This window comes from Mustelus asterias, chromosome 14, assembly GCF_964213995.1.
Source record: "Mustelus asterias chromosome 14, sMusAst1.hap1.1, whole genome shotgun sequence".
Lineage (NCBI taxonomy): Eukaryota > Metazoa > Chordata > Chondrichthyes > Carcharhiniformes > Triakidae > Mustelus > Mustelus asterias.
In genome coordinates, this window is record NC_135814.1 from 12,728,998 (window position 1) to 12,750,155 (window position 21,158).

The 21,158-nt window shown below is 44.3% G+C and overlaps 1 protein-coding gene across 1 annotated transcript in view; it reads right to left on the bottom strand.

Annotated features, from left to right (window-relative positions):
• LOC144504123 (contactin-associated protein-like 5) overlaps positions 1-21,158 on the bottom strand; it is a 922,207-nt gene that overhangs the window by 506,798 nt on the left and 394,251 nt on the right. The gene's annotated exons all lie outside the window — the stretch shown is intronic.

The window sequence follows — 21,158 nt, forward strand, 5'->3', positions numbered from 1 at the left end:
TCCCTCGTTGCACTTGGAGGGCAGTTGATAGTCAACCACATTGCTGTGGCTCTATAGTCACATGTAGCCCAGACCAGGTAAGGACAGCAGATTTCCTTCCCTAAAGGACATTAGTGAACCAGATGGGTTTTTCTGACAATCGACAATGGTTCCATGGCCATCAGTATATTCTTAATTCCAAATTTTTTTATTGAATTGTAATTCCACCATCTGCCATAGCGAGATTTGAACCTGGGTCCCCAGAGCATTAGCTGATTAACAGCCTAGTGATAATACCACAAGGCCATTGCCTCCCAAATGTTGTCTGATAGATTTTCCATGAGGTCTCTTGGGACATTATACTGTGTTAAAGAGTTTACACATGTCGATATGACAGGGCCTTTTCATCACCATAAACATTCTAGTGTGACCAATCTTGCCTCCAAGTCCTCGGTAGGCTTGATGTAACTCTGGTCACTATCCATGTGCTGCCTGGGAAAATACTTTGACTGATTCAATTGTTTTCTGTTGTACTCAGACATGAATAATTCAAACATATAATTTGAAATATGCCTGCATCTGAATGCTTCAAGTTTTCTGGAAAGCTCCATTCCACCATCAATGCATAACCCTAACCCTAACACTAACCCTAACACTAACCCTAACTGTGATCATACTGTCTATGTTGAAACCTTTACATCAACATTGTTGCAATAATATTGAACGATACGACACAGGGAAAATTTGACCCAGATAAATATTCATGTGATGTGGTTGATACTGGTAAGACACTATTTATTGATTGTTTCTTTTTGTGCTGAGGCTATTGAGAGTTAATTATGTAATGTGAGACTGGAGTCACATGTCAGCCACTCCAGGTAGGGGTAACAGCCATTCCTCTTCCTTTCCTTTTTCTGTTCCCCAATTCGTTTCTCAATCTTTTTCCAACCTGTTCTTTCCTCCATCTTCATTTCAAAGCCTCGTCTTCTATCTCCCTTGCTGCTCATGAAACTTGGGTGGTCGACCAGCTCCATCGCCTTTTTCTTGACCTCCTCAACCTATTGCACTCGAACATCATAAACTCTTCTCTAGCTCTAGAATCACCCTTAACTCCTCCAAAATAAAATTACCTCTCCCCGAGATCAAACTTTAAACCCCACTACCCTCTCAATGACTGTTCACCTGTCACACTTCCTTCACCATTCAAGTCTTGGAATGCGTCATTTCACAAACGTACGGTTATCTTTCCTGTGATTCCCTGTTTGAGATCTTGCATTAGGCTATGGCTTCATCCACATTCTTACCAATGGGATCTTTGGTGGCCATGGTTCGTGTTTAATTCTGATCATCACCCTTGAACTTTCCTCTGTTGTTGATACTGTTGATCCTTTTATCCTTCTCTAATTTGTCTCCTCAGCCATCCACCTGGCTCCATACTTGGTCTATTCCCACCTGTCCTGATGAGGGCTCTACAAATCCTCTGATGGTTTCTCCTTCCATCCCCATAGAATGGTGTACTTATGATATCAGAATTTTATAATGTTTCTCTGGTTTCTCATCGTCTATCATCCAAAAGCACAATATCAGATTATAAAAATAGGGAAGTCTTGCTAAAACCATACAAGGTACGAGTTAGACAACACCTTAGATTTCGTCCCCTAATCTAAGGAAAGATGTACTGGCATTGGAGGTAGTCCAGAGAAGGTTCACTAGGTTATTCCCGGGTATGGAGGGAATTTCTGATGAGGAGAGGTTGAGCAAGTTAGGCCTGTACTCATTAGAGTTTGGAAGAACGAGAGGCAACCTTATTGAGACATACAGAATTCCCAGGGAGCTTTACAGGGTATGTTGGGAACAGTTATTTCCCCTTATGGGAGCAGAAGGCATATTCTCAGAGTAAGACAGTCATGAAGATGAATTTCCTCTCTCAGAGCGCAGTGAATCTGTGGAATTCTTTACGGCAGAGAGCTATAGAGTCTGGGTCATTAAGTACGTTTAAAGCTGAGACAGACAGAATTATAATCAGTAAGGGAATCAGGGTTATGGAGATAAGGTGGGAAAGTGGAATTCAGGATTAGACCAGATCAGTCACCATCTTGTTAAAAGGGGGAGTAGACTTGATGAGCTAAATGGCCTACTTCTGCCCCTACATCTTATGGTCTTATGGCTTCTCCTGCCACAAAACATGCTGCGACTGGGGGTAGGGGGTGGTGCAAAATCCCACTCTCGCGTCGAAATGTTGCTATCATTCATGCCAGTGGGATCAAATGGTCCCCCACCACAGGTTTCCCGGCAGCGATGGAGAATTGAATGGGAAATCCCATTTACAATGGTGGGATCCCACTACCAGCAAGCAGCTGATAGTGTCACGTAAAACATACCATGGAGAGAGAGAAAAATCCTGCTCTACTTCTTTGACCAAGATTTCAGTCATCTGTCCGAACATCTCTTTAAGTGGCTTGCTGTCAAATTCTGTCAAGTGCAGCATGGTGGCACAGTGGTTAGCACTGCTGCTTCACAGCGCCAGGGACCCGGGTTCGATTCCTGGCTTGGGTCACTGTCTGTGTGGAGTTTGCATATTCTCCCCGTGTCTGCGTGGGTTTCCTCCGGGTGCTCCAGTTTCCTCCCACATTCTGAAAGATCTGCTGGTTAGGTGCGTGTACCTGAACAGGTGCCAGACTGTGGCGACTAGGGGAATTTCACAGTAACTTTGTTGCACTGTTAATGAAGCCTTACTTGTGACTTACAAATAAACTTTAAAAATGAGGTGGGATCTCATAGAGACTTATAAAATTCTAACAGGGCTAGACAGGATAGATGCAGGGGGGATGTTCCCGATGGTGGGGGAGTCCAGAACCAGGGGTCATAGTCTGAGGATCCGGGGTAGACCATTTAGGACGGAGATGAGGAGACATTTCTTCACCCAAAGAGTGGTGAGCCTGTGGAATTCATTACAGGAAGCAGTCAATGCCAAAACATTAATGTATTCAAGAGGCTGCTAGAAAAAGCACTTGGGGCAAATGGGATCAAAGGTTATGGGGAGAAAGCAGGATTAGGCTATGAGTTGGACAATCAGCCATAATCGTGATGAGTGGCAGAGCAGGTTCCAAGGGCCAAATGGCCTCCTCCTGTTCCTATCTTCTATGTTTCTACGTGGTTACACTCTTGTGAAGTACCTTATGGCTATTTACAATGTTAAAGATGGTAAATAAATGCAAGTTGTTGTTATTGTTGCTGCTGCCTTCTGGAACTCCTTCCCAATATCCATCTGCCTTCCCTCCTATTCCTTGTTTTCAAAAGACTGTTAGATACTTGTCTCTTCTAATGTTCACTCGGGTCTCCATCCCAACCCCACTTGACACGTTTTCTCCTTTTGTTTTGGTCCCCATTTCAAATCTGTGAAGTGTTTGCGGACATCTTTCTGATGTGAGGAGCAGATTATGGATGCATTTTGCCGCATCTCGTCCATGTAATGGTGTGTTCCCTTTTCATTCATTACTGCTGCACACAAGTGGGAGGTGGAAGCAGTTGCCTCGCCATGTACGAGGAGCGCGCACAAAGGGAACAGTCAGGGATGAATGGAACTCGACAAGGTTCCATACTGCCTGGACAGAGGAGATTAAAACCTATCTCTCTATACATCATCAAATGTGACTTCACTATTGCAGACTCCCTGTTAATGCTTCATAAATTAAATTATGCAGAATCAGACCACCCGCGCCCACGGTTTCAGCTATTCAATTCAACCAAGGAGTCGGGTTTTACTGAACCCAGAGGAAATATTTAAATGATTCAGAATCTAAAACAAATAACTTCATTATATTTCAATAAACATGTCAAAAGAAATCAACATCATGTACGCTGGCTCTTTAGGATATATATACAAAGAATAAAAATATATGCATGTACAAACATTGAGAGGCTTATTAAAGATGTCACTGGGAGCAAATTAATCAATTTCATCTCAGTGTCTTGCCATTTTGAATTTACATATCATTTTCCTCGACTTTCATAATTATTCCGCATTAATAGACCCTACAATTGTTAGTTATCTTTCTCATTTTAAATCACTTGAATATGTATGTTGTAAAACAAAGGGACTTATGTAGGCCATTCAGCTCCTCCATTCAATTAGATCATGGCAGATCTGTATCTCAAGCCCATTTAACTGTCTTTGATCCCTATCCCCTGATATCCCGATCAAACAAAAATATATTGGTCTTTTTGCTGAATGTTTCCAACCGACCTACCATCTGCAGCATTCAGGGGAGAATTCCAGACTTCTATCATTCTTTTTGCGAAGGAGTGTATTGATTTGACGAAGCCAAGCTCGAAACGTTGACTCAATTCCCTCTCCGCAGATGCTGTCGGGCCAGCTGTGCCCTTGTTCCAGATTCCAGCATCTGCAGTATTTTGCTTTTATCTCGATTTAATTCCTGAATAACCTAGCTCCAGTGCCTTCTTGTTCTGGGTTCTCCCTCGGAAAAATAATTAATCTCCATCCATATTGCTGAATCCATTTTTTTTATCATTTTAAACACTGGGATTATGTCGTCATTCAACCTTCTGTACTTCAAGGAACAACAATGCCAAGTTTGTGCATATTGTCCTCATAATATTTTGATTTGATTTGATTTGATTTATTATTGTCACGTATGAACATAAGTGAAAAATATTGTTTCTTGCGCGCTTTACAGACAAAACATACCGTTCATAGAGAAGGAAACGAGAAAGTGCAGACTGTAGTGTTACAGTCATAGTTAAGGTGCAGAGAAAGATCAACTTAATGCAAGGTAAGTCCATTCACAAGTCTGACAGCAGCAGGGAAGAAGCTGTTCTTGAGTCGGTTGGTACGTGACCTCAGACTTTTGTATCTTTTTCCCGAAGGAAGAAAGTGGAAGAGAGAATGTCTGGGTTGCGTGGTGTCCTTAATTAAGCTGGCTGCTTTGCCAAGGCAGCGGGAAGTGTAGACAGAGTCAATGGATGGGAGACATGGATGTTAGGGGACTTGGGGAAATAAATAGTGATGTCTTGAGTGTACATATTACAGAAAAGGAGGTGCTGGAAGTCTTAAAGCACATCAAGGTAGATAAATCCCCGGGACCTGATGAAGTGTATCCCAGGACATTGTGGGAGGCTAGAGAGGAATTTGCAGGTCCCCTAACAAAGATATTTGAATCATCGATAGTCACGGGTGCCTGAAGATTGGAGGGTGGCAAATGTTATGCCTTTTTTAAAGAAAGGCTGCTGGGAAAAGCCTGGGAGCCACAGACCGGTGAGCCTAATGTCTGTAAGTTGTTGGAAGGTATCCTGAGAGGCAGGATCTATAGGCATTTAGAGAGGCAAGGGCAGATTTGGGGCAGTCAGCTTCACTTTGTGAGTGGAAAATCATGTCTCAAGAATTTGATTGAGTTTCTTGAATGGGTAACCAACGGCAGATAGAGTTTAATTTAGATAAATGAAAGGTAATGCATTTTGGTAGATCGAATCAGGGTAGGACTTACTCAGTTAATAGTAGGGCATTGGGGAGAGTTATAGAATAAAGAGATCTAGAGATAGAGGTACAGGTTCACAGCTCCTTGAAAGTGGAGTCACAGGTGGACAGAGTGGTGAAGAAGGTATTCAGCATGCTTGGTCTCACTGGTCAGAACATTGAATACAGGAGTTGGGACGTCTTGTTGGAGTTGTACAAAACATTGGTAAGGCCACACTTGGAATACTGTGTACAGTTCTGGTCACTTTATTAGAGAAAGGATATTAATAAATTAGAAAGAGTGCAGAAAACATTTACGAGGATGCTACCAGGACTTGATGGTTTGAGTTATAAGGAGAGGCTGGAGAGACTGGGACTTTTTTTCTCTGGAGCGTAGGAGGCTGAGGGGTGATCTTAGAGAGGTCTAGAAAATAATGAGGGGCATAGATCAGCTAGATAGTCCATATCTTTTCCCAAAGGTACGGGAGTCTAAAACGAAAGGGCATAGATTTAAGGTGAGAGAGGAAAGATACAAAAGGGTCCGGAGAGGCAATTTTTTCACACAGAGGGTGGTGAGTGTCTGGAACAAGCTGCTAGAGGTAGTAGTAGAGGCGGGTACAATTTTGCCTTTTAAAAAGCATTTAGACAGTTACATGGGTAAGATGGGTATAGAGGGATATGGGCCAATACGGGACTAGCTGAGCAGTAAAAAAAGGATGACCTGGACAAGTTGGGCCGTAGGGTCTGTTTCCATGCTGTAATCCTCTATGACTCTAATCTAAACCTTTAAGCCATAGCATCATACTACATCCACTCGATAGAAAATATATTGTGCTTGCACTTGCAGTTGCTGTCCAGGACAGAATGTGATGTTGACACTCTGACTGTATTATGAACACACCTTCCTTGGTCGTCAAGTCCTGGGCTGGGTCTCAAACCTGGGGATTCTGACACAGAGGGAGGGATGCGACACACTCTGTCACAAGACCTCAAAGGCTAAGAGTGCTCATCTCTAATTATATTGGGTATTGTGCAACAAAATCTAATGACTGGATATCAGAAAGTCACTGTCGATGATACGTTGAATGGCATGAGATTCCTGTGCTTTTCTTAGAGATAGAAACCTAATCGTGACCATTCCAATCTAATTACTTTATTAAAAGTGTGATAACTTGTAATATTGCCAAATGGCCTCTTGGGCACTGAAAATTAACTTGGGCGGCACAGTGGCAAGCATTGTTATCTCACAGCGCCAGGGACCCAGGTTCGATTCCCGGCTTGGGTCACTGTCTATTGCGAGTTTGCACATTCTCCCCATGTCTGTGTGTGTTTCCTCCGGGTGCTCCGGTTTCCTCCCACAGTCCAAAGATGTGCGGGATATCTGGATTGGCCAAGCTAAATTGCCCCTTAGTGTCAGGGGGACTAGCATGGGGTTATGGGGAAAGAGCCTGGGTAGGATTGTGGTTGGTGCAGACTCGATGGGCTGAATGGCCTCCTTCTGCTCTGTAGGATTCTATGACGCTATAACTGTCACAAAAGTGTCATCCCATTCCTTCAGCTTTTAAATATTCTTGGACATTGGAAAAACATTTGAATGAAAATGCTAATTTACTTTTTAGGGGCGGCACGGTGGCTTGCACTCCTACCTCACAATGCCAGGGTCCCGGTTCAATTCCGGCCTTAGGTCTGTGTAGAGTTTGCACGCTCTCCCATGTCTGGGTTTCCTCTGGGTGCTCCGGTTTTCTCCCACACTCCAAAGATGTTCAGGTTAGGTTGATTGCCCATACTAAGTTGCCCCTTAGTGTTAGGGAGACGAGCAGGGTAAATACTTGGGGTTAAGGAGACAGGGCTCAATGGGCCAAATGGCCTCCTTCTACACTGTCGGGATTCTTTGATACTTTTTCATTGTCTCTTTTAGCTCTCTAATACAATCTTTACTTTGTCTCTTCATTTCATTTAATTTTATTTGACTTTGAATTCACCCAGTCGAATTAATACTCCCAGATTCGGAGTCTGTACAGCTCATTAATAATTCTCAATCTAATTGGTTAAGGAGAAACGTAGTTGCTTCCACTGTTCACACAGGTGCAAGATCCCTTGTAGAGGGTTTATTTGCACGGTCGCACAGTGTTTAGCACTGCCGCCTCACTACGCCAGGGACCTGGGTTCGATTCCCAGCTTGGGCCACTGTCTGTGTGGAGTTTGCACGTTCTCCCCGTGCCCGCGTGGGTTTCCTCCGGGTGCTCCGGTTTCCTCCCACAATGCAAAGATGTGTAGGTTAGGTGGATTGGCCATGGCAAATGAGCGGGGGTTACGGAGAGAGGGACACGGGGAGGAGCTGGGTGGGATGCTCGTTTGGAGAGTCGGTGCAGACTGGATGGGCCGAATGGCCTCTTTCTGCACTGTAGGGATTCTATAATTCTATGAGGCAGACAAAACATGTATTTATGCCAGTTTCCACAGAGCATTTCTCCTGGGAAAATGTCACCGACCTGTCACCGGGGATGTAGCTTGAAGGGCACCACTCAGCATCAAGCATGGCTGGCCTGATCACACTCCTGCACACTCCTACTCTTACCACTTTCCCTCGGCCTACTGGAAGGAGTTGTAGCTGGATAATCAATAATTTACCTTCCATGGCCATCAGGTCATGGAGTGGGACTCAAAACCAGAGCTTCTGGCTCAGAGGCAAGGATGCGATACACTGAGCCATGATAACCCATATGGTTAAATCCTCTAGCCAACGAGCAAGTATAATGAATGTCTGGTGCTCTTTGTTTGCCTCTGAGAGTTCAATCAAGACCAAAATGTTTTTCAACATGCTTGATGCTGTGTTCTCATTTATGGCTTCAGTGAGAAAGATTATTAGAACTGACTTTAGAGATTGTTTTAACTGTTAGACACAATCTCATGTGGCACCTTTAATTTGCTGGCATCACAGTATTGATGCCAATTACAGGGAAATGAAGTCTCTTGTAGCACATTATCACTATGTTGTCACCAGCCCAGCTGTTCCTGCTACCACTCTTAGAGCTCCAGCAGCTGATTATCACCATGTTTTTAGGGGCAACTCCGCAATCAATATCATCCCTGTTAAAAATATGTTACATTGATACATTAACACTCCTGTCTCTCGCCAAGATGGAACGAGAGGGAATTAATATTCGCGCAAGTGCTGGAAACTGTTTCTGCTTGGACATCTCTTCTTGTGAAAGGTAGGAACTGCAGGGAACTCAGGGCAGCAGAATATCCTGGATTGGGTTTGATTGCTTAGATTGAGGAATTACCCAACTTTCCCCAATTTAGCTTGGATGAATCCCGTTTCTTGCCTCTCCCAGGATGTCCCATTGTCTCGGATGAGCTGGGGAGTATGCATATTGTGATACAAGTAAAATGGTACGATTGTGTGGGAGAGGCTGGGTGGATCAACCGCTCTTCACTTGTCTGCCATTGCTTGTCTGTTCATAAATTAATAGCATGGCTCTGGAACTACGTTGCCGTTCCTTCACTATCGCTGGGTCAAAATCCTGGAACTCCCTTCCCAAACAGCACTGTGGGTATACCTACATCACAGGGCTGCAGTAGTTCAAGAAGGTGGCTCACCGCCTCATCAAGCCGAATTATGGATGGGTAATAAATGCGAGCGATGCCTACATTCCGTGAAAGAATAAAAAATAATTGAACGGGGATGTGGAAAATGACGCAGAATTATCTGATGACCTTGGGTGTCTCCTTGGAGGAGAGGGAGGAGGGGTGGGGGGAAGGAGGGAGCGGGATGAAGGGAAGGAAATTCTGTCTCCTGTTTGGCATGTCCCAACATGCCACAATTTTAATTTTAATCAGCATTTTGCTATGAATTAGCATGTCATGTGTTGTACTCCCAGGTGTCATGGCACCGTGATGCCCTCATTTATAGAATAAACATGCATTTTTTCTATTAAAATAACTGTAATTATAGGAGGGGAAATTTGCATATTGTCGTTGAACCAGAAATCTCAAGGAACACAATCATTTCTAGCATGCAGAGTGGAGCGAAATATAATTGTACGGCTATCAGCTCTTGACTGTAAACTGCAATCATTTTTGGTATATTTATCATGTATTATGCTAATTGTATAATTTATAGAAACAAATTGAATTACTTGAAGTTTTTCCTCCAGCATTCACAAACAAAAAGCCCCATTATTCGGAAGTTCATCATTTTTATCACATTTACAAAATTTATTCATGTAACTAAGGTCTAATTATGACAAAGATTTCCATTATTTTGAAGCCATGTTTTCTGTATTTAAAAAGAAACTGACTATCTGAGTTACTGCAGGAGCAATCAATTAATAAAACCGCTCTGTCTCACTGCACCATCAACAAAGTTGTTTTCTTTGTTAATGCTATAAGAACTGTCAATAAGTCTGTTTGTCGTGCGGTGCCGACATGGAGTGACAGATTACTATTACGACTTTCAGAAGCTCTTTCGAACTTGCCGCTAATAAATTATTGAGAACATTGGAACTTAGGTTATTTATTTCACAATCAGGGGACACCCCAAGAGCACATTTGAAAAGCACCCCAAAAGCAGTCATTGGTGCAATGTCGGATATTACGTATCGCTAGCAAATGGGACAGGTATGGAAGTAAAAAGCAAAATTTAGGGTGGCACGGTGGCACAGTGGTTAGCACTGTTGCCTCACAGTGCCAGGGACCCGGATTCAATTACTGGCTTGGGTCACTGTCTCCGTGGAGTTTGCATGTTCTTCCCGTGTCTGCGTGGGTTTCCTCCGGTTGCTCTGGTTTCCTCTCACAGTCCAAAGATGTGCGGGTTAGGTTGATTGGCCATGTTACCTTAACCCTAGTGTTAGGGGGATTAGTAGGGTAAATATGAGCAGGTTACAGGAATAGGGACTGGGTGGGATTGGAGTCGGTGCAGACTCGATGGGCCGAATGGCCTCCTTCTGCACTGTAGGGATTCTATGATTCTATGATTCTATGAATGCTGTGGATGCTGGAATCTGAAACAGAAACAGAAAATGCTGGAAAATCTCATTTGTGGGGAGAGAATAGAGTAAGATTTTTGACAACACCAGGCTAAAGTCCAACAGGTTTATTTGGTAGCAAATGCCACTAGCTTTCGGAAAAGGCTGTCCCTTCGTCAGGTGGAGTGGGGAAATCCACCTGACGAAGGGACAGCCTGTTCCGAAAGCTAGTGGCATTTGCTACCAAATAAACCTGCTGGACTTTAACCTGGTGTTGTTAAACTTCTTACTGTGTTTACCCCAGTCCAACGCCGGCATCTCCACATCGGGAGAGAATAGAGTCAACTTTTCGAGTCTAAATGACCCTTAGTCTGAGCCCAGGTATGAAAGTGTCGGGCAGCCTATCCTATATATTCATGTAACCACCAACTTTCAATAGATTGTGTCTTATTTTCTCGCAAATGTCTTCTCTGTCTTCCTGACTTGAAAAATACTTTTTTATTCATTTTATGGAATGTGGGCATCGCTGGCTGGGCCAGCATTTATTGTCCATTCCTAATTGTCCTTCATTTCAGAGGGCATTTGAGAGTCAACCACATTGCAATGGGTCTGGTGTCACATGTAGATCAGGCCAGGTAAGGACAGCAGATTTTCTTCCCGAAAGGACGCTAGTAAATCAAATGGGTTTTTACGACAATTTACAATGGTTTCACTTCTAATTCCAGATGTTTCCTGAATTCCAATTTCACCATCTGTCTTTCGAAGCCGGGTCCCCAGAGCATCACCCTGGGTCTCTGGGTTACTGGTCTAGTGACAATACCACTATATCACCTCCTCCTCTTGGCCCACTTCCAAGTCCCACCTTTAAAACACCTCATCTGTCAGCGAGGCGCTCACAGGGAGTGGAGCATTGGATTTTAATGTACACTGACTGACTGGTTGTGTAGAGACTTAGGGGGGGAATTTTCTCGTCCCGCTGGCCACTGGAATTGTAGCAGGTGAGGGGTGGACTATGCAAAGGTTCTTTGATCCCAGGTGGGATTTTCCGGTTTTACAGCTAGCACGGCTGGAAAACCCACCCCGAGAGTGGGAAAATAAGAGCCCCCAGAGAGATGGACATGTCAAAGGAAAGAACAGGAGATCGACAACCAAGAGAATGAGGACTGAAGCCAGCTAGGAGCAGATATTATGTTTCTTACAACAAATGACCTTATCAGCCATCAGAACAACTTTCACACACAATAACCTTCACTGCTCCTTCCTCAACCTCTTGTGTGGAAAATTTCTCGTTTCACACAGGAATATATAATGTCTTAATTTCAGTACTAATTAGGCAGATGAGGAACTGCTAACAGAAGGAAATTCTCATTGGTATAAATACAAAATCCAGGGTGTCTTTTCCAGTCACAGTGGCACAGTGGTTAGCACTGCTGCCTCACAGCGCAAGGGACCCGGGTTCGATTCCCGGCTTGGGTCACTGTCTAATAAGAGTCTGCACGTTCTCCCCGTGTCTGCCTGGGTTTCCTCCGGGTGCTCTGGTTTCCTCCCACAGTCTGAAAGACGTGCTGGTTAGATGCATTGGCCGTGCTAAATTCTCCCTTAGTGTACCCTTGCAGGTGCTGAAGTGTGGCGACTGGGGGATTTTCACAGTAACTTCATTGCAGTGTTAATGTAAGCCTACTTGTGACTTGAATAAAAAATAAATAAACAGTGGTCAAGGCGGCTGACCATTGGCAGCCAGCGGGATCTTCCAGTCCTGCCAATGACTGCGGCAATATGCGTGGCTCGTCCGCCTCACCATCGGGGAACACGTCACGGGGAATGGGTCTTTACAGAGACCCGAAGATCCCACTGACAGGGAGGGTCGAAAGATCCCGGCACCCCCCTAGTGTTTTTGTAAACTCTGCTTGGGCTGGCAGTGGTTAACATTTCCAGTTTACTCTGCTGTATAGTTGTCTTGAATTGCCCCAGTGAAACAAAAGTAATAATCTGGTATTCAGCAGCATTAAGCACAATCCACACACAAAGCCCAAAGTGACACCTGGAGTTTGGATTTCAGAAATAGGTGCTCAAACCATGAGCCTTTAGCATACAGCTGCAGCGCTGAAGTGATTAATAATCAATTTTCCGCTTCTTGCTAAAGAACTGTATTCTTTAACATCCTCACAAAAGGATTTTTTAAAAATTTAAATCTGCTCGAGTTGTCATTCGTAGAGCACTTCAAATCTTCAAGTAAACTGAGGCTGATGACCAATGGTTAGCTTTTAAGTTTTCAGTTCACTCTGGGCAATGTTTTGTGCTGCTGTAAAGTGTGGTTTCTGTTAAATTGGCTTAATACAATCTACAATCTTTCACATTGAGCAAAAGAATGAATCATTGAAACAAAAAACACTGTGAATAGGGCGGCACAGTGGTTAGCACTGTTGTCTCACAGTAAGAAGTTTAACAACACCAGGTTAAAGTCCAACAGGTTTATTTGGTAGCAAAAGCCACACAAGCTTTCGAGGCTCTGAGCCCCTTCTTCAGGTGAGTGGGAATTCTGTTCACAAACAGAACTTATAAGACACAGACTCAATTTACATGAATAATGGTTGGAATGCGAATACTTACAACTAATCCAGTCTTTAAGAAACAAAACAATGGGAGTGGAGAGAGCATCAAGACAGGCTAAAAAGATGTGTATTGTCTCCAGACAAGACAGCCAGTGAAACTCTGCAGGTCCACGCAACTGTGGGAGTTACAAATAGTGTGACATAAATTCTGATTCTAGGATCGCATGATAAAGACTCAGGAGGAAAAAAGCAGAAATATTTATGTGAAATAGTGTGACATAAACCCAATATCCCGGTTGAGGCCGTCCTTGTGTGTGCGGAACCTGGCTATCAGTTTCTGCTCCGCGACTCTGCGCTGTCGTGTGTCGCGAAGGCCGCCTTGGAGAACGCTTACCCGAATATCAGAGGCCGAATGCCCGTGACCGCTGAAGTGCTCCCCAACAGGAAGAGAACAGTCTTGCCTGGTGATTGTCGAGCGGTGTTCATTCATCCGTTGTCGCAGCGTCTGCATAGTTTCCCCAATGTACCATGCCTCGGGACATCCTTTCTTGCAGCGTATCAGGTAGACAACGTTGGCCGAGTTGCAAGAATATGTACCGTGTACCTGGTGGATGGTGTTCTCACGTGAGATGATGGCATCTGTGTCGATGATCCGGCACGTCTTGCAGAGGTTGCTGTGGCAGGGTTGTGTGGTGTCTTGGTCACTGTTCTCCTGAAGGCTGGGTAGTTTGCTGCGGACAATGGTCTGTTTGAGGTTGTGCGGTTGTTTGAAGGCAAGAAGTGGGGGTGTGGGGATGGCCTTGGCGAGATGTTCGTCTTCATCAATGACATGTTGAAGGCTCCGGAGGAGATGCCGTAGCTTCTCCGCTCCGGGGAAGTACTGGACAACGAAGGGTACTCTGTCCACTGTGTCCCGTGTTTGTCTTCTGAGGAGGTCGGTGCGGTTTCACAGTGCCAGGGACCTAGGCTCAATTCCGGCCATGGGTGACTGTTGAGTTTGCACATTCTTCCCCGTGTCTACGTGGGTTTCCTCTGGTGCTCCGGTTTCCTCCCTCAGTCCAAAGATGTGCTGGTTAGGTAGATTGGCCATGCTAAATTGCCCCTCAGTGTCCAAAGATGTGTAGGTTAGGGGGATTGGCCATACTAAATTGCCCATTAGTGTCCAAAGATGTGTAGGTTAGGGGGATTGTCCATGCTAAATTGCCCCTTAGAACATAGAACATAGAACATAGAACATTACAGCGCAGAACAGGCCCTTCGGCCCACGATGTTGCACCGACCAGTTAAAAAAAAAACTGTGACCCTCCAACCTAAACCATAGTGTCCAAAGATGTGTAGGTTAGGGGGATTGGCCATGTTAAATTGCTCATTAGTGTCCAAAGATGTGTCCAAAGATGTGTGGGTTAGGTGGATTGACAATGGTAAATTGTCCCTTAGTGTCCAAAGATGTGTAGGTTAAGGGGATTGGCCATGCTAAATTGCCCCTTAGTGTCCAAAGATGTGTAGGTTAGGGGGATTGGCCATGCTAAATTGTCCCTTAGTGTCCAAAGATGTGTAGGTTAAGGGGATTGGCCATGCTAAATTGCCCCTTAGTGTCCAAAGATGTGTAGGTTAGGGGGATTGGCCATGCTAAATTGTCCCTTAGTGTCCAAAGATTTGTAGGTTAGGTGGATTGGCCAGGCTAAATTGCCCCTTAGTGTCCCAATATGTGTAGGTTGGGGAGATTAGTCATGGTAAATGTGTGAGGTTGTGGGGGTGGGCATAGGTGAAATGCTCTGTCGGAGAGTTGGTGCAGACACAATAGGCCAAATGGGCTTCTTCTGCACTGTATGGCTGCTATGCATCATGCATGAGGTAAAGTTCTCAATTGGAAGGATTTTAATAAAATCTTAACAGTTAGTGTGATATGGAATCCAACAAAACGCAGGAAGTGCACGCATTTCCCTGAATTAGTGATTCAAGGAGGAGTTGTTCTGGGAAATAACAAATTCTGAACCAATCTTACCACCCCCCCCCCCCCCCCACCCCGCCCCCTGCTTATAGGCAACCTGAGCTTACACAGCCTGAATTACTGTTCAATTATTGCAGAAAGAGTATATCAAAGGCAAACTTGAAATTAAAGCTTGCAGTAGCTCAGTGCTCTCACCCCGAGAAGTCAGAGCAAATCCAACCAAGAGTAACAATTGCATGCATCACAATGGTTGCGGGATTTCTACAGGAAATATATTCGGCAGTTGACATATATCCCTTTAAGAAGTCTCACAACACCAGGTTAAAGTCCAACAGGTTTATTTGATATCATGAGCTTTCGGAGTGTTGCCCCTTCATCAGGTGAAGGGGCAGTGCTCCGAAAGCTTGTGATACCAAATAAATCTGTTGGACTTTAACCTGGTGTTGTGAGACTTCTTACTGTGCCCACCCCAGTCCAACGCCAGCATCTCCACATCATATATCCCTTTGACATTTAACCCGGTATTAATCAGAAACCCCTTCTGTGGAACATGGATATCATCAGATTGACACAATAAAGATGTTTTTAAGTTTAAAGTTGAAAGTTTATTTATTGGTGTCGCAAGTAGGCTTACATTAACACTGCAATGAAGTTATGATGAAAATCGTCTAGTCGCCACACTCCGGCACCTGTTCGGGTTCATGAGGGAGAATTTAGCATGACCAATCCAACTAACCAGCACATCTTTCAGACTGTGGGAGGAAACTGGAGCACTCGAAGGAAACCCACGCAGACATGGGGAGAACGTGCAGACTCCGCACAGACAGTGACCCAAGTCGGGAATAGAGCATTCTCCAATTTTAAAATGTTCATCTTAGTCAAATTCTTCAATGATCTCATTCCTCCCCATTTCAGTCCTCTGAGCTCTGTGTTTTCCTTCAATTCTAGTCTCTCGCGCACTCCCAATTTTCATCACATCAGGGGTGAAACCAGGATCAGGCAGGGGACGTGGCTAGCCCATTACACTTGGGGGTGTGCTGGCGCCTGAGATCGTGGCTTTCCCTGGATAGAGTAAGCGATCAGGGTAGCCAATGAGGTTAAACCGAGGTTCTACCTGAGGCAATTTTTCAAAGCCATCTCAGCCTTTTGGCTAAAATGAAAGTCTGATCAAGCCCGGGAGGGGGTGCAATGCCTCATCCTATCAGCTTGGATCTTGTTTGATCGAGCCCAAGATGGGATGTATATCCTTGTCTTGTCAGCTTGGATCTGGTTTGTCCCTCTTGTGGGTACTACTTGGATTTAATTGTTTTTTTTGATTAGGAATAAAGTACCATTGGTGCCTTCAGCTACCTAGGCCCTAATTTCTGGAATTCTCTCTGAGATCGACCGCCCAATTAGAATCTTGGAATAGAATCTCTACAGTGCAGAAGGAGGCCATTTGGCCCATCGAGCCTGCGCCGACCACAATCCAACCCAGGCCTTATCCTTGTAACCCCACGTATTTGCCCTGCTACTCCCCCTGACACTAAGGAGCAACTTAGCATGGCCAATCAACCTAACCTGCACATCTTTGGACTGGAGGAGGAAACCGGTGCACCAGAGGAAACCCATGCAGACATGGGGGGAATGTGCAAACTCCACACAGACAGTGACCAGAGGCCGGAATTGAACCCAGGTCCCTGGCGCTCTGAGTTAGCAGTGCTAAGCACTGTGCCACCGTGCTGACCCAAGATAGCGGAAACAGTTTCCCCTTATTAATGCTATGTAATCCTGTCAAAATTTTGAACACCTCTGTTAAATCTGCCTTTAACCTTCTCTGTCCTGTGGGGTCAATCACAACATCTCCAGTATCTTCAAGTAACTATAGTGCCCTTGCGCTGTTCTAGTCCAACGTCGGGATTCTCCTATCTCATCCATGGCCACCCCGCTGCAACTGAGAACGGAGAATTAGCCGTTCCAGCCAAAACACCATTCGCTTTCAGCGGCTCCAGAGAATCCCACCCGCGAACGAGGATGGAGGTTTCTGGCGAAGGTCTTTATAACTTATGTATTGATCTAAAGAAGGGAGAGTCATCCTTAACACTTAGAGAACTGGTTAAGGCATTCTGTCGGAAAGTCAGTGCAGTGTTGACGGGTCGAGTGGCCTCCTTCTGCACTGTCGGGAGTTTACGAAACTCATAGATAATGCAGCAAAAGAACTATTTTGTTATTTTTTTATCCTTTCTTGGCTAAGGTCTCTCTTGGCCCACTTCATACAATGGCAGAAAATGCTCAGTACTCCATGTTCTATTAATTCTTGTCAGTCGGGCTGCTGCATGCAAGTTGCCGTTTCATGTTAGAAACTCATCAGGCGACAAATCATGGGCGCCAAAATGGTGGGTTAGCTATTGAGAGGTATGCCTGAAGCTTCAATGCAAAGTATTTTTCTTTGTCTCACCAATGTACTTGATCACAAAACTCCGAGGTGCTGAGCTGTACTTAGCTGCAGCGGCAAATTGCATCTCTTTTTGTCCCTGGCATATATCCAAAGCCATTATTAATTCAGTTGCAGTTGAGTGTTATATTGTGAGCTGAGGTCTGCTCTGCACATGCACTATGTTAAAAACATGGAAAGAAAACCACACAGAGCAACTAAACATGTTCACCCAGTTTGCACCGTTACTCAGATCCTGGTTCTGGACTCGAACTCACCTAATTTTGTTTCATCCTAGGTTACTGAGTCAGGAATTGATCCTTTTCCCTTTTGGATCAGGCAACTGAAACAACATTCAGTGCCCTTGGCAGAAATCTATTACAAAGGTTGACAGCGATGCATCATCGAGTGTTGTGCTTCGCTGACAGCTAACATATGAGCTTCTTGTGACAACGATTGAACTGGAGTGACAAGTAGCTGACATCTCTTTTCTGTTGATATTTTCCTGGCATATTGTGTATGCAATCCCTCTCTAGGAGTGAAGCTCAATGTTTCAATCACATTTCTTTATTAAGCCTAGGCTGATTATCCAGTCATTAAATACATGCCAAAAGGGGAGGAAAAGGCTTTTAACTGATACACCCCCAACACACAAAATTCTACAATTTTACACACAGCGGGATTCAACGGAAAGGAATTGGTTAAATGATCAGTTGAACTGTTTTGATTTTGTGTTGAAGAACAGGTAATTTTGGAGTTACAGGTCCCAAAGGAGAGGCAGTGGCCCAGTGGTATTGTCACTGGACTTGTAATCCAGAGACCCAGGATAATGCGTTGGGGACCCGGGTTCAAATCTCACCATGGCAGATGGTGAAATTTGAATTCAATAAATATCTGGAATTAAAAGTCTCACGGTGACCATGGAACCATTGCTGATTGTCATTAAAAACCCATCTGGTTTACTAATGCCCTTTGGGGAAGGAAATCTATCATCCTTACCCGGTCTGGCCTACATGTGACTCTAGACCCACAGCAATGTGGTTGATTATTAAATGCTCGCGGAAATGAAGGGCAGTTAGGGATGGGCAATAAATGGTGGCCCAGCGACTGACGCCCACATCCAGTGAAAGAATAAGAAATCTCTCTATCACTGGGCATTTCCTTACCTACTATCTGGGTCTGTTGTAGACTAATTGTTAGAGATTTATTGATGACTAATTGGTAGAGATTCATTGCAGTGACTAGCTAGCAAATATTATTGTCATATTATGCAACTACCAAGATGGTAGAATGAGAACCAAAGTGGTCGTTTTCAGTTGCTAATACCTATGTTTCAACGTGAGGCAAGAATTTTGCCCTGGACATTGACAGAACAGTCTCGCCATGATTTTGCCATCCCATTTTTCTGAAGAGGATAACATGCTTAGGTACGGTATGTTTCATGGTAAATCCGTCTCTGCACCCACCTCCATTCACGTCCCCCACATTGGGTGCATGTCCATGAATCCTGTCCGTGCATGTGATCTGCCCAGCAGTTGCCACCCAAAGACTAAGTCTTTGAGAGGTGGCGGATGGAGTTTAATGCGGAGAAGTGTGAGGTAATTCACTTTGGTAGGAATAACAGATGTGTTGAGTATAGGGCTAACGGGAGGACTTTGAATAGTGTGGAGGAGCAGAGGGATCTAGGTGTATGTGTGCATAGATCCCTGAAAGTTGGGAATCAAGTAGATAAGGTTGTTAAGAAGGCATATGGTGTCTTGGCGTTTATTGGTAGGGGGATTGAATTTAGGAGTCGTAGCGTTATGTTGCAACTGTACACAACTCTGGTGCGGCCGCACTTGGAGTACTGTGTGCAGTTCTGGTCCCCACATTACAGGAAGGATGTGGAGGCTTTGGAGAGGGTGCAGAGGAGGTTTACCAGGATGTTGCCTGGTATGGAGGGGAGATCCTATGAGGAGAGGCTGAGGGATTTGGGATTGTTTTCGCTGGAAAGGCGGCGGCTAAGAGGGGATCTTATTGAAACATATAAGATGATTAGAGGTTTAGATAGGGTGGATAGTGATAGCCTTTTTCCTCTGATGGAGAAATCCAGCACGAGGGGGCATGGCTTTAAATTGAGGGGGGGTAGTTATAGAACCGATGTCAGGGGTAGGTTCTTTACCCAGAGGGTGGTGAGGGATTGGAATGCCCTGCCAGCATCAGTAGTAAATGCGCCTAGTTTGGGGGCGTTTAAGAGATCCGTAGATAGGTTCATGGACGAAAAGAAATTGGTTTAGGTTGGAGGGTCACAGTTTTTTTTTTAACTGGTCGGTGCAACATCGTGGGCCGAAGGGCCTGTTCTGCACTGTAATGTTCTATGTTCTATGTTCTAAGTGCTTTTCTTTAAACATTTATGTAAATCCAGGAGTGCAGAATTTTGTTGCTCTGCAACAAAAACAAAGTCCCCCTACCAATTCTTTACCGCGATTGTTTTCACTGGAAAGACGGTGGCTAAGGGGAGACCTGATAGAGGTCTACAAAATTATGAGAGGCATGGACAGGGTGGATAGTCAGAGGTTTTTTTTCCTAGGGTGGAAGCACCAATTACAAGGGGGTGCAGTTTCAAGGTGAGAGGGGGAAAGTTTAAGGGAGATTTGCGGAGGAGGTTTTTCACACAGAGAGTGGTGGGGTGCCTGGAACAAGCTGCCAGAGGAGGTGGTGGAATGAGGCACATTAGCAACATTTAAGAGGCATTTTGATAGGTGCATGAATGGGGAGGGAATAGAGGGATATGGTCCAAGTAAGGGCAGAAGATTTTTTAAAAATTTAACTAAGGTGATCGGCACGGGCTTGGAGGGCCAAAGGGCCCATTCCCGTGTTGTAATTTTCTTTCTTCTTTGCTCAATGCTTTGGAAAACCAGATATATGTTCCTTCTCTTCCTTAGTACCAATGTGAAATTGTTAAACAGTCTTCATTTTTATATAAAAAACTTCGAGAGTGAGGTAGAGAGAGGACGGAAAGAATTATTCAGACTGTCCTTAAATCTGCTAATGTTATCATACTATTGATTTTTATTTACATGATCATATACCCTTTCGTCTCTGCTTGTTAAGCAGGGAAGTTTCAGTCAATTTTGCCAAGTGCTATTGAACTATTGAACCAGTACTGACAACACAATGGTCAGTTTAGTCACTTCAGTAAGCCTCATTTAAGGACAAGTCATTGCATGTGGCACAGAACTTTAATCTGTTATGAACACATGAGGATAAAGTTAGATAAAGCATCTGGTTTGACTGGTATGGAATGGTTTAATATTACAGATAGACTCATTATTAAATGTTTCACTTGCTGAAATTAGCAATTATATGTAGCAAGTGTGAATCGATTGATAATATATCAAAGTTGAAGGGTTCATACTAGTCTACAGAAAAACAAATTGGTCAGACAAAAACAATTGATACAGGGTTAAGTCAATTAAATTCTCCCTCTATGGAGTTGTACTAAGTAACTAAGTATTGGGTGGAGTGTCTCACGGAGGGAGAAAGATGAATCTATAAAAATTGTCTATTCGTTTAGAAGTAAAATAATGCAGATGCTGGAAATCTGAAATAAAAATGGAAAATGCTGGAAATGTTCAGCAGGAATGGGAAAACCTATTGGGAGAAATGGGGTTCACATTTGTGCACTTTCATCAGTAGTGGCAGGGTGGCATAGTGGTTAGCACTGCTGCCTCACCGCGCCAGGGACTTAGGTTCGATTCCCAGCTCGGGTCACTATCTTTGCAGAGTTTGCACGTTTTCCCTGTGTCTGCGTGGGTTTCCTCCGGGTGCTCTGGTTCCC